Source organism: Cibotium barometz, chromosome 37 (assembly GCF_041138505.1).
Source record: "Cibotium barometz isolate CiBa-2024 chromosome 37, ASM4113850v1, whole genome shotgun sequence".
NCBI classification, from domain to species: Eukaryota; Viridiplantae; Streptophyta; class Polypodiopsida; order Cyatheales; family Cibotiaceae; genus Cibotium; species Cibotium barometz.
In genome coordinates this window covers 15,390,793-15,405,893 of record NC_141082.1, presented here as the reverse complement: position 1 = coordinate 15,405,893, position 15,101 = coordinate 15,390,793, and positions in this window count along the sequence as shown.

The window sequence follows — 15,101 nt, the reverse complement described above, 5'->3', positions numbered from 1 at the left end:
TGGTTTTGAGCATGGAAAAACGCTCAATGTTGAAGGGTTGCTGGTTGTTGGGATTTGTGGATCCCATAGTTCTTTGCATTTAGGCAAAGAGTGTAAGAGGTGCAATGCTTGTCTAAGAAGGGACAAGCAGTTATGGGCTTGAAAGAAGTCCATGGTTGAGCACATTGGAAAGAGTAGTGCTTATGGTTTTGCTCATGGAAGATGGGCAATGTTTGGTGGAAGCCTTTGGAGCTTTCACATTGGTTTGCGGCTTGGTTTCTTGAGAGAAACCAAAATGGAGAAGCACACTTGAGTGGTGCATGCAAGGAAGAATCATGCGGTTTTTTACGCTCAATGAGAAGCTTACTATAGCCATAATGATGGCTATGTATAAACCTCACATGGGAGGTTTGTTGAGGCAAATTGAAGACGTGATTGTAACATGGAGAAGCTGCATAGGGGCTTCTATCTATAAGAAGCCTGCAAGTTAGAATCTGGATTGGGAGCTTTTGATAGCCATGCACATGGCTATGGAAACATCAGATGGAAGATGATGCCAAAGCATGGCTATCCGAACAAGGAAAATCAGAGATGTGAGTTATAGAAAGAGGGAATCAAGGGAAAGAAGTCTCACTTGTTGGACCCTGCTATAGTCATTGAGACTCTGTAAAATATGGTTTGGAGCACGCAAAGCTGAAGTGCATGCAAAAGCAACAAGAGAACGATGAAGTATAAGAAGGCCTCAACCTCAACTAAAATAAAGCAGCATGGCGTCAAAATCCACGACTAGAGAGAGGTCTGTGAACAAAGAGGCAACGCCAGAAGCTGCCATCACAATCACCAGCATCAGCAGGCACTCCAAGCCAAAGGTTAGCAGCTGTAAAATAGGATGAGAGGAAGCCGTCAACTACAAGCTGCTTGTGGACAGTCAAGGTCACCATGAAAGCTTGGAAGCAGCAGATCGTTTGAGAGCAAAGCGTGGAGGAAGAAAACCACGTGATGTGGAGCCCATTGCACAGAACGCGTGAGTAGGCCTTGAGCTGGCAATGCATACAGGGGTGCAGCATGTCAGACGACGGCAAAGACTCCAAAGCCCTCGCCTAGAGAAGAGATGCGGTGATCTTAGTAAAGGCTACCGACCAAAAGAGACAATACCTGTAGCACACTCCTGGCTGCGTTGAAGTGAGAGAAGACAGTGTGAGAGCTAGGTGATGGTGGCCGTGCTGAAGTGAGAAAAGTGATAAAAGACAAGAGGCGCAGAGCAATGTTGGACCACATGATACAGTTTTCCTTTTTAAGTATATGCTTCAAAGGATAAGCGGTTAATTATTTAAAAAAACCCTTAGAAAAGGATTTATAGTGTGGTGTAAAGGGGCCAAATTTAAGCCCCAGGCTGAATTCACATGCAGTCTTTTGGGATGGTTTTGAAACTTTTTTTTCACCCATGAATGAGAAGGGTAACCGTACCCGAGCTTGAAGCTCAAAACGAGGATTTTTTTTTGTAATCACCCAATGGTATGAGGGTCACCCTGCCCGAGCTCCACCTAGAAGCTCGAAATGGGTGTCGCGTGATCTGTGCATGAGCGATGCACGTGTGAGGTGCATGCGCACGGGTTGGTTTCCACCCGAACTTCTATGTTCAAATCGGACTCAGTGGTTCCGCTGTGAGCAAGTCGGCTCAAAAAGGACTTGGTGTCTAAGATGGTAGACACACGCACACATGTTTGTTTGATGGACACTCCAATGTATCATTGAGGGGGAGTGTTGAGGGGTAGTGATTGCGGTTGTGCAATGCTACATTGATATGGGTGATGGATGATGGGTGAGTTGTGGAACACCTCAATTAAGAGGGGGTGTTGAGAGATGTAATCGTGGTGTTGTGTGTATGTGGGAAAGCACCCTAGAGGTGCAAGATATTGTGGCAAGATAAGAATGCCACATGTAATATTGAATGGTGTGTGAGTGTTGACCAAAAGAGTGGAAAAGGGAGTGCCACATGGATGATGATGATGTAAAGTGGGATAAGGCTAGAGGGCCTATATCATTGTATGGTTCATTGTGATATGCAATAGAATAGAGCTATTGTTGAGTGTGCAATCTCCCTCTCTCTCTCATGGAGTTCTTAGTGTGGTTTAATCCACCTTAATTATGTTGCTTAATCTATGTCCTTCACCATGATCAATCCCATTTTTAGATTGTTAACAATGGTTACTATATCACAACATGTGACCAATACACATACATACACCCACAACATGTGACCAAAGTACACATACATACACCCACAATCATCACTATCTTCACACCCAAGATGCATAGTTGCATTGTAATAACCAGAGTTCGGATAGAGAGTTCTAAACCGAGGCAATTGGCAAAGATAGCAATCGAGATTAGGTGAACAAAGGAAACTGGGTCACTTTATAGCAGAATATTGCAAGAAGTAGAGTGACATAAATAGTGGCAAGTTGCAGCAAAATATTTATGCATCTTTGGGAAGGCTTGGTGCCATAGAAAGAATGTAGGGAACAACCCAATGTCATGGGGCTTTGCCCAACCACAATCTGGAACACAAACATCTCAATTGATAAACCAGTTTATCATGGTCTAGCACACAAATGCACAATTGAGGTGTGTCACTACTATTAATAACCCAAAGTGGAATGTATCAAGCTATTTTTGAGCACTTGCTTAAACACATACATGCATGAGGAAGTGTGCTCACTCATGCATGGGGGGATATTGAACCCACTCTTTTGCCATGCATAATTTGCTATTTATGTTCTTCTGGTCTATTTGCAAAGCTTTATGCTATGGCTATGGAGGTTTATTGATAGCAATTTTTGCAAATCAAATCAAGGGTTCAAGGACACTTTGGGCATCAAGAATTTTCATATTTTGGGCTTCTTTTGACACTTCTTTATCAAAAGTTTCCAAAGCGATACAAACAAAGACAAGGCCTTTAGCAAATTGAGCATCAACCAAGAGAAAAAATTCAAAGGTATTGTCAAGGTTTGGTTTTTGCAAATTTCATAGAACTGTTATTTTTCACAAGTCAACCATGAGAATGACGACTTTTCTCTCGAGCAAAAGGGTAATTTACACATGAAGGTATTTTTGATTATCCAAGTGTGCCGAAAGAGTACCAAGCTCCATCAAAATATTGGTCTACACAAGATCAAACTTCATTGTCACGGAGTACCCCCTATGCACATAGCATCACCAAAAACTAACATAACTAACATCACTACAACTAACACATCTAACCTTGCAGACACCAGCCAACAAATCCATCCCCACTAGGACCAATTTTTCCATGAAAAAGGCAACAAGTGGTGGGTACTAAAAACCTTGCTCGAGCACAAGGTTACTATGAGGGGTAATAGAAAATCTAGATACTCAAGAAGAAGGTCCCACATATGCTAGTCCAAGCCGTACCACCGGCTGCACCACAAACCAAAAAACCAACCCTCACACCCAACCACAACAATGGTTTATCAAAAAAGAATTCTTGGAGTCCCAAGGCCACTATGATAGACAGAAACAACTATGGCTCCCTAAAGCAGCACGTGCACCAATGCCCTGTCAAGCCAAATGCCCTCCACAAAAATATGCTTCCCAAAGATGGTGGTGATGGCAATGGCAACCCATAGTTCCTAGCCACACACAACCCTCGCCCGCTAACCTCAGAAAGGGAAAGGAAAAATTTGACCAATTTATGGAGCCCCAAGACCCTCTCCAAACATAACTAGGCCTTGCTATTCCTTCCACCTCTAACTCCACTTTCTATAATGTAAGAGGGCCCTGCACCACCCACTTCCCTACCACCACTAGCCTCACTATCAAGCCTTGCCAAGTGGGTCAAAAACAGGTACTTCACCCTTGCCAGATGAAAATATCATTGACAAATGTTATTGAGAAAATCTCAAAATGTCAAGAAAGCAAAAAAAGAATCAAAGAAAGCAGTCGTGTTAGCATAGAGAAGAAAGCAACCATGTTAGCATAGAGAAGAAAGCAGACGTGTTAGCATAGAGAAGAAATTGTCATGTTAGCATAGAGAAGAAAGTAGAAAGTGAAGAAAGTAGAAGGAAGGAGACTTGGGCAAAAGAGTTTGCAAGGATGCCATCACTATTGATGTAACATAGTTCTCTAATCACCGATGGTCTAAATACATCTCAGGATGGGAGGCCCATGCTGGGTGACAACTTGGCCCATGGTACGGCCCATCACCTTGATTGCAGTTATCACAATCCCACCACCTTGGGCATTCCAAAATAAAAATAAAGAATTCCCTTTTTTTGAGCAATATACACATGCATGTTTCCATCTATGCATGTGTGTTCACATCTGCACATGCACGTTCACACTTTAGCACGTATGTTTAGAGCTTCGGATCAACTACGCCTTTCTGCATACACGTGCCAATGCACATGCCCAACAATGGCTTGCAAACTTATGTACCCCATTGTGTACCTACGTTTATAAGTAAAATACTAAAAAAACAAAGGGCCCCACTCTCATTTCCCACTCTTTCCTCTACTCCTAGCCAAACTATTACCAATTTTTTATTGCACTCTCCCTACCTTCCAACCCTCATCATCCCTCTACTTTCATTATGGCAATTGTTGGCTAGGGCATTTGAGAATTACTCTAACATTGTACTCCTCACCCCACCAAGAAGAGGAAGGCCATAAAGGTTGCCAAGTTTCTGGAGTATCAAGTAGCCACCACCACTGACACTTGGCCTAGAGCTACTACAAGAAGTCAACGGGGCACATGATCCACAGAAGAATCCAATTAGAGAACGGAAGGTTGAGCATAAGCTCACCTACCACACCTAGGAATTATACTAGATCACAAGGACCTGGAGGTTTTGGAGCACCTCACCCGACTCGGGCTCAGCAGTCTTGCTACTATTCCCACTTGGGGTCCGCCGACCTCACCACCTACTTCTGGTTCATTTCTTCCTACAATACCCATCTCAATACCGACCCATCTCAATACCGATATTGTCAAGGATGCCACAAGCGTTGACCTCACCCTAGCCCTCATTGATGTTGATGTTGATGTTGATGTTGATGTTGATGTTGATGTTGATGTTGATGTGATGTGGTCCACGAGCCCTTGCACCTGTGCTCACTCACCTCAACCTAGGTTAGGTCATCAATTGGGCCAACCATTTTCATCATCACAAGTTCCATAGCATTTGCTCCAACCCCACCGGCAAGTTTGGGGTAGCCATGATCCTCACTGAAGGCCTCTACTACACTGCCAGCTGAAAGGAGCTCCTCGAACCCTATAGCTACCAAAGAGCCGCCAGCCCAAGGAAACCCCCTCGACGCCCCATCCTAATGGCTCCATCCCTTCTGACTCACCAACCCATCAGAAGCAAAAGTTGGGCTAGGAGGTTTGGTAAAGCGAGACCTTAGCGGACTTTATCGAGATAAATCTCATGGAAACCCCCACCACGTCAGTGGCCAAGTCAAAGCTCCACTCAACACATGTTGTCCCATCCCACAACATTCCCAAAGGTGCCAGATGGGTAGTCAATTTTGAAGACCAACCTTTCTTGACCACCCAATGAGGCATAGAATATCATAGAAGCCATTGGATCCAACAAGGAAGCCTCACCTCGGTAGAAAAATTCTCCCAAGCCCTCTTCCAATCATAGGTTTTCCTATCGGATTTTTGTCGCCTTCTCCTCCCTACTCTATAACTTGGCAAACAACATGACTGCATATATGGCCCTGTAGAAAGAATAGATAGATGCCACCTAACTTCTCCCAAGCCCTCTTCTAATCACAAGGCCACCTCTGCCAGATTTTTTTGTCACACCTTCTCCTCCCTACTCTAGGAACATTGAAAACAACATGACCACATATATGGCTCGGTAGAAGGAATAGACGAATGCCACCCAACAAGTCCTCCTCTTGGCACACGCTGATATCACCCAACTAGATTCTATTGCCCTCAATGATTAAGTACAGGCCCAAGTCCTCGAGGATGACTCCAGCATTGGCCACCTCTAGTGTGAGCTAGAAATTCTTCATTTGGAGGTCGATGGGGCATGTGCAGCAAGAGCCGAATTCTAGGAGGAACTCATTCGCACCACTGCCACTCTGCGTAAGCTGAAACCATGGCTTGCAATTGAAAATAGCTCATGGATCAAGTCCATAACCAGATGTCTAAGAATCACAACAAGGAATTTTGGAGATCCCTCAATGCTAAGGATTCCATAATCACTCAAATGGAGTAACTCGTATGTATGAGTATGTATGAGCTAAAGGCTCAACCCCAACCCAAGACAATCACTACCACAGAAACGAAAGTGGGGACTTTTTTATGGATGTAGACACACCGACCTCCCAAACCTTGCCATTCCTCCTAGCCCCCCTCCATCCTCCTGAGCTCCAACCTTGCACCCTCCAAATCAACCTCCTCTACCACCACATCTTCCTTGACGAGGAGATCACCACCACTTTCTCCACCATCCTCTCCAAAGTTCCTTACACCTCCCACACCACCCTCCTGAGATGGTCTTCTTTCAAACCTCCACCTCTCACCGAACCCTTGTCATGCTCTTTTTTCAAACCTCCACCTCCCTCCCACCATCTTTTGCTTCCTACACCATCTTCTTTGCCTCAACCTATAGTCCTAGTCCCCCGTGTCCTCAACTTTTAAATTGCCTAGATGAGGGGGATTTCATTAAGCTCTTTGTCCCTCCAAAGCTATGCCCCTACCCTTGCTCCATCGACATCATTAGTATCATTAGTAGAGATCTCTAGTGAATGCACATATGCCGGTCTCAACAACGATGCCTATCTCTCCAGCTCTTGTGCCCATACCCTTGCTCCATCAACATGATCAGTAGAGTTCTCTAGTCACATGCACACCCAAGGCTAGTATGTCGTTCTCAATGATGCATGTCTCTCTGCTGAGATCAGCACATTATATAACCCCTGGGCATCCTAATTTTATACCATCAAATATGGAAGCAACACCAATTGATGCGGATCACCAAATGCCACTTGTTTTTCGACACACAATCCATGTAGCGTACCCGCAGGACATTTTTGATGAAGAATCCAGAGGCCCTAAAATTCTATCAATCAATGAATCCAACATTACAAGTTAAAGATGAAGAGGAAGCCACCACAAAAACTACCTATGGCAACAACGACAATGATGTGTCTGCATCGTCATCTGCTCGTTGTTTGCTGATAGCAAAGACCTCTCTGAGTAAGGCCCCCATAGGTGAAGCGATGGGCCCAGCATGCCTCCCCAGGGCCCTTCTCCATCAACTGGCCCCTCTTCAACTGCATTGACTTTGGGCTCCTTTGCTAAAGGTAAAGAGAAGGTACAAACCTCAGCATTGCCTTTCCCCACCATCGACCAACCCTCTACCTCCGTGACACCTCTCCTTGCCCTCACTAGCCACCCCTCCTTGAAGCTCCCCACCTACCTCTCTAACTACATCCTCACCCCCCTCATCTCCTAACCCAACCCCCCACCAACCTCTCTCGGGGTGACGTCCTCAATGGACTTCCCAAGGCACCAATCTCGCAAGTCAACCACCCCCTTATTCCACCACGAGTCTTGGAAGAAGGCAAGATCCCCAAAGCCCTCGTCAAAGAGCAGTAGCAACAAATGCACCCACCTGACTGCCCATTAAACTAGTGTGATCCTCTTGATATGGGATCGACATTGACCGTGCCCTCATAACACTAGAACAATGACAATACCCTGACCCACCCCCAACACGAGAACAAGATCATTGATCACACTTGGACCTTAACCTCATCAAGTTTTATCTCAGGAGCAAAAGTTCTAGCAGAGTGATCTAGATCCCATCTCAAGCGAGATAGGGGTGGGTTACAAGTGTGACCCATAAGCAGTGTAGGCCCCCACTCACTTATGCACTTATGGTTGGGCAAACAACCTGTGTGGTGATACCCATAGCTTCTTCAGGCTAGATACTGGAAGGTGTACTGTAATGCCCCAAGGTAAGACCCCTTTACTTTCCACTCGAACATAGATGGGCATGGGACCTCTTTGAATAGGAGCTAGAGAAGAATCCAAAACTACAGTTCAACTTTCCATGGATACCCACCCCGACCACCTCTTATCATCACTGAAGAATGGATGCTTTGCACTATGTGCAAGTTCATCTAGGATCAAAAGTTGTGCTAGACCCACATCTGGTGTCTACCATCCTCTTTTTTTGTCTCATCATTGTACTTTTAGTGGAATTCCTAGAATGGCATGCCTTCAATGAAGGTATACAAGGCATGGCCTTTCAACAAGGGTCCCACACTTTGCCAGATACTCGATTACTACAAGCAAGTACATTGGATGCAAGGCTGGTGTATGATCACTTTCGAGGACATGTTTGAGACTAACTTTCAAACATCCTACAAAGCCTTCCACATCGTATCACCCAGTACACGAAGTCCCACTTTGACTTCTATTGGAACTTCAGTAGCTTCTACCACTAGCCTCCCATGGAGCTTTGCTATCAATTCCAAGGACCGAATTGTAATTAAGGTGGAGGGTATGTTAACAACATTGGCTAACATTACTCCACGATCAGTAGCTTCTTCAAGTACTATTTTTTTACCACACAATGCGCTTCATGTAAAACAATTATGAAAAATTGTTTTACATGAATTAAGGTGGGGAGTATGTTAACCAAATTGGCTAACATTAATCCACGCACTCAGTAGCTTCTTCAAGTCCTATTTTTTTACACCACAGTGAACCTAAATCTTGAGAAATGTGTTTTTGATAATGCAACCATTTACATCTCCTTGGTACTATGCATGTAAAAAGACTACTCACAATAGCTTAAGTATATATGATTGGTGCTATACATGTAAAAAGAGTATACTCATAAATATCTTAAGCATATGTAATTGGTGCTATGCATGGAAAAAGATTCTACTCACAAATAGCTTAAGTATGTATAATTGGTGCTATGCATTTAAAAATATTCTACTCACAAATAGCATAAGTACATATGATTGGTGGGTTGGATGGGTTTAAGACTGCAAAGAAACTACCCTATGCACAATATGAAACTCTCTTGGTGCAAAGCTTATATATGCACACTACAAGGGGGCTTTGAAGGACTTCATTAATGATAAGTAGGTGACCCGTGCATTGCCGGCTAGGCCGTATGCAAAAAAAAGTTCTTTCCCAAATGTAAACCCAAGTGTGACACCCAAGCTTGAAAATTTATATCTTCATTTAAATTTTAAAAATCCAAAAATCCCCCTTTTCTCCCTCTCAGTAAGTTGTGCTTAATAAAGAGTAGATGGTAGATACAAACATCCAAAAACAAAATAATATATATGGGGAGTTAGTACATGTAAACACGTGTGTACCCTTCTACCTCCCTATTCTGAAAGAATAATGGTGATAGCCAAATTATGAGACTTTTCATATAACAAAGCTATAAATTTCTCTTATAGTGGCTCGGGTATTGGTCTTGCTTGGTTTTGTTTGCTCAGTGTTTGACTGCCTCCACCTCAACAAATTCATCCACTATCTTCGTGTACTATGCTTAACTGCGCAAACATGAACTATATCCACATACACGTTGCCAGGAAAGCTATGAGAACTAAGAGTAGTGAATGAATCAGGAATGCCTCCACATGTTTAAAATCTAGAGGAGGAGCCTAACACATCTAACATAAGAAACTTAGGTCTATGCTCATGCTCCTCATGTTGGTCCATCATATGCTCATAGGTATCCCATGATCCAATATGTCAAGTATCTTCAACCCCATGTGTACACAATGGATGCATCACTATAATCGAATGCTCTTGATCCTCTAATAGAGCCTCATGAACATCTAATGCATCTGAATGAAGACCCTCATCATAGTCTAGTGCATCCCAATGATTCCTAGAAAGGTAGGTAGGAACAATGCTTGATGCACATGGGGGGTATGGGCATAGGCAGATGGGGCTTAGGGATCTTTATACACATGGTATTTGGGCACGTGTGGCCTTAAGACTATAAAAGGCACATGGCCTATGTACTTTTGGACCTTTTGATGATTTTACGTGATACACATTACTTTCTTGGAGCTTATAGTTGTGTCATGGTCAACTTCCCATGTCTAGGGGCTACTCCCTATGATGAGTGGATAGATGGAGGTACTCTCTTCATGAATGCAATCCCCATATCTCTCTCTAGATCCCTCTCTTACTGTGGTATTAAATCTTTACTTAGATTCCTTTTAGAGAGTGATTAATGAAATATCATCAATGATAAAGGTAACCATGCTCCCACTTGGATCAAAGGGGAATTTGAGCCATGATGACTGGTGTCAAGCATAGATCCCATTACATATTGTTGTATCAATTCAAGCAGCTTGAACATGAGTGAATGAGGAATTATATAAACTGCCTTAAGAACTTAAACACAGTAGATTGCCATGTTGAGGAAAAACCGAGCCAAACCAAGCTAATCTCATTATTCTTAAAGGGTTTGAGAAGCAAACAATTACATGATGTATTGTATGCCAAAAGTCACAAGACGTTAGTGGAGTATTTCCTAGATGCGATATATTTTGACGATAACTTTATAGGCATCCCTTCCACCACAGAAAGAAGAAGACTAAACTCATTGGTCAAAACAAAACCCAATGTCAACGGCTAGGACACTAGAAAAACTAAAGAGCCCAAGATTGCAGAAGATGTTGCTAAGACAATGATCAAAGGGTTTGAGGAAGTGTAGAAAGCCTCTCCTAGGGAGACATGCCTTAACTCATTGGTCAAAAAAAAACCCAATGTCAACAGCTAGGACACTAGAAAAACTAAAGAGCCCAAGATTGCAGAAGATGTTGCTAAGACAATGATCAAAGGGTTTGAGGAAGTGTAGAAAGCCTCTCCTAAGTCATTTCCCATCAACATTAAGCTCTAAGATGGGAAGTGACTTACTGTGTAGTCTCCATAAACAAACACATGGTGCATGAGTGCCCAGCCTTAAGAGCAAGAGGGAACCACTGGGTGCGGGTATTGTAGGAGGTATAGAAATCATGAATCATCTACTACTACCATGCATAATGAATGGTAAGAATGACAAGAGTGCATGCATTACCGACAGCTCCTCAAGACATCAGCTTTCCCAGCCCCACATAGCTGGACCAAATGTTACTCGCATAGTAATGAACCCTACACTAGGGAGGAACCCATATAGAGCATCGGATATTCCACCTCTGGTGTTACCACCACAAATGCTGCCAGGAACCCCGCTAATTAGGCTAGGTGATACCATGAACCCCCTAGAATGTCGAAATTCTACATCAACTATCCAGATTCAATCCTTGGGAGCCAACCCAAAAGTGAATACCATTCAGGATAGCTAGGACCAATGATGTGGGATGCATAACAATTGACTACCTTAATGCAAATAGCATCAAGACCTTACAGACCACGGATCATTAATGGCATGAGGAGAGCTCCTCATGCTTGTTTTAGGTGTCAAACAAGGACCCCATAGAGTGGTAGAATGTCCCATGAAGACAAATCCTATGGTAACAACAAAGTTTCTACCTTTGAATAGATGGTGCATCAGCAACATAGGTCACTTAATCACTGTGGTTGCCCATATAAGCCTACAACTCCACATCCATCTACCATCACATTGTGCATCCAGCAAGCTTTGGCATAGTCAATGTTGTATGCCAGTCTTCTTTAGAAGAAGAATAGGAAGTACCAAGTGAGGATTGTGACTAGGGCATAGGCCCAACAAAATCAAGATGATCACGTCTCACTCTATGACCCAGCCCTACCGGAAACTTCCAAGAGCATCAAAAACAAGAAACAAGGCAAGGGCTGCAGTAAGGAAAAAGCTACGTTACCCTCCTTAGAGTCCATAAAAGTACAGGGACCCTAAAAATTCGTAGCTAATGGTAATGAGAAGGGAAAAGGACCCAAAAGACCATCCAGGTACAGCAACCTTAAAAGTCCTAGCTAATGGTAATGAGACAAGGAAAAAGCACCCAAAAGACCATCCAGGTGTACAGGCAACTTGTGAGGAAATCATCATAGCTCATCTAATAGAAAACGATGCTCATATTTCAGATTCAAGAAACAATTGAGTCAGCCATAGATAGAAGAGCCCAATGACAAACTGAAACAGTTAGTGGAGTGCACGTCATTAGTTGTAGTTCGCCTCATTAACCCGATGACTCCGAGGGCCCCTCCACATAATCTTAACCTATTTTTTTCATTACTAACCCTCTCAGTTTTACAATATGACATAGACGTTAGTGAGGACCTAACCAAGGGGGATATAGCACTCATCCAATAGAACTTGCCAACCAAACTTAGATAGAGATGCAAACCCACTGATAATCATAGTAATTTTTTATAATGACATCTACCTTACTAACTACATCACCATTTACACTAATGCCTTGCATCCCATAGTGCTCAATTTTAGATCATGGTGTTAGAGCCCTCGTGCACTTATGCCTTGCATCCCATAGTGCTCAATTTTAGATCATGGTGTTAAAGTCCTTGTGCACTCCATCGAAGAAATGCTAGAGTTATTTATGCCACCCAACCTTTCTTCCACCCCTGTCAATTTTAAAACTCTTTCTAACAATTTTGCATAGTTCCAAACAAAAGGGTATGCTACACATAAATACTTACATCTATATGAAGGCACTCTAGAGCAAATATTAGTACCTGTAGTCTATGAATTCTCTATTGAACATATCTAGTACCCCATTCTAATAACCACATAAGATAAATCTGATATAGATATGTTTATTAATAGCACCAAGGCCCCACCAACCCCACATATGAGGAGGATAGGGAGGGAGAGAATGTGTATCATTATACTATCCACTTAATAGACCTCTCACTTCTAAACACATTCCTTCTCATGAACCTGCCCCTAAAAATACTAATGATCAACCCACTAATGTAGCATCTTCTTCTCTCCATTTTGATTTTCCTACTAGCACTCTTACCCTCAAGAAGTCACCAGCACCCTAGGCCTATACTGAGCAGCTTCACACAAGTAACACTCCCATCACTTCCTTTACCAGAATAATCTGCTGACATAGATGTTTTGGAGCAACTCTCTATCTCACAGAATATGAAGACTTGATCAGAATTGGAAATCTAATGTTGCGGACACAAAGCTCTTTTTCAAAGGTGTTGATTTAGGTTACACCATTTAACGACAAGATTTTTTTCTCGCTCTTTTCATGTGGGTACAAGCCTGCTGTAGAATACCTCATCCAATGATTGTCGTATCATGTAGATTCATAAAGTTGATCGTGGTACTTCTAGACCCCAAAGGAAGAAAGCCATAGAGAACTTCTTCTCTTTGACCCCAGAAGAAGAAAGCCATAGAGAACTATGACAAGGAAATATTATGCTTTGACATGAATAGGGGTCTAGAAGAGCAGCCTCATTATATGTATTCCAAGGAAAATCACATTGAAATCCTAAGGAGGTGAAGCGAGAAAGAAACCCATGCTCAAAACGAGAAAGTGGCGAAACTACCAAGCAAGCCGAAAGATTGGAAGCAACAAGGAAAAAAAACCACTGACACAAGTACAAGTGTAGCCCCAGGCAAAGCCAAGCTACCTGGAAAGGTGAAAAAACCATGAAGACACAAGTAGCAAAGCTGGGGTGAAGCCTACAAGCATCGAACAAACAACTAGACACCCATAGAACAAGAATCCAAAAAAGAAGTCAATGCAAGTCCAAGTCGGTGCTTGGGAATAAACGACTGACAAACCTAAACCTTCCACCGACAAAGCCCAAGTCACCCACCATCAACAAGAAGCCCAAGAACAAGAAGATAATACGACATAAGCAATAGGAAAAACAATCATGACCAACAAGCACACTATGATGCACACACTATGAGGCAACACCAATGTCAACCTTCTTTGACAAACTAGTAAGTGACATAAAAGTTTCTAAACCCTCCTTTTATTGCTTATATTAACTCCCCGTATTGGGTGGATAGAGCGCTCTCCATGGCGAGTAGAGTTGGCTTAATTTGGATCAATTATAGTTACATGCTTGGATAGTCTAAAGGTATACCCTGGATAGTCTAAAGGTATACCTCGAGAAGTTTGAGTCTTGTTTTTTCCTATGTCTAGCCCTCTTCCCCACATTGCAATTCACACAAAACAATTGTGTACATACTAAAACTATGACTTAATCAAGGAACATCCCAGAACATGGCTATGATGGAGCCATGTCCAACTCATCCCCACAACAGCAGCACAGGGAACCTAGAAAGCAGCCTCTTCATGAATCACTTTAGGGTCACCTTTCTATCGAGCAAAATGTCATGCCATTTTCCAACTACTTGAAGTTGTCCCCTACCTCCTCGACAAAGTCATTCAAAACCCATGGGGCCCGGATCTCTCACGTTGCACTTCATTGAGTCCTACCACAATACGGATAATTCAAGGGAGGTCAAGATGCCGAATGGTTCGCAACGCCAAATCAATCTCACTGAGCATCTATTTAGAAGAGCCATACACCTCCCAACCATCTAAATGAAATTCAACAACGAGAAAGACTGAAGTTTGCACCAAAGGTCTCAATCCAATGAAGCCAAGTTGGAAGATACCATAGTCCCCAAATTGGCACCTCTGGCCCATGTGCTCTCTTTCCTCACTCATCAAAAGGCTAGGGATCGACACAATAACAGGGCATCCTAGCCAAGCCTTTCATGCCAACCAGTAAATTAGGCTGAAGCCTTTACCAATGAACTCCAAGTCTCATGAAAGCATCTAATAGAAGGCAAGGCACACTATGTCCACATGCTTTCAAAGATCGTTTATGTCCAAAGAAGGCACACTATGTCCACATGCTTTCAAAGATCGGTTCATGCTTTTGGACACACCCTCGAGCAAACGACTTCCACACCATGTGCATCACTAGCCCACTCTTAAGCCTAACATGTCAAAAGTGGTTGCATACTAATCCTTCCTTTTTCAAGATGACTTTTGTAAGAGCCAAGGTTCGAGAAAATTTCACCAATAAATTTCCAACACTACTTCGATATTAGAACATGTCCTATCATCTGACAAATTTGTGAAACTCTTTTACGCATGGATATTGTTATATGTATTTTT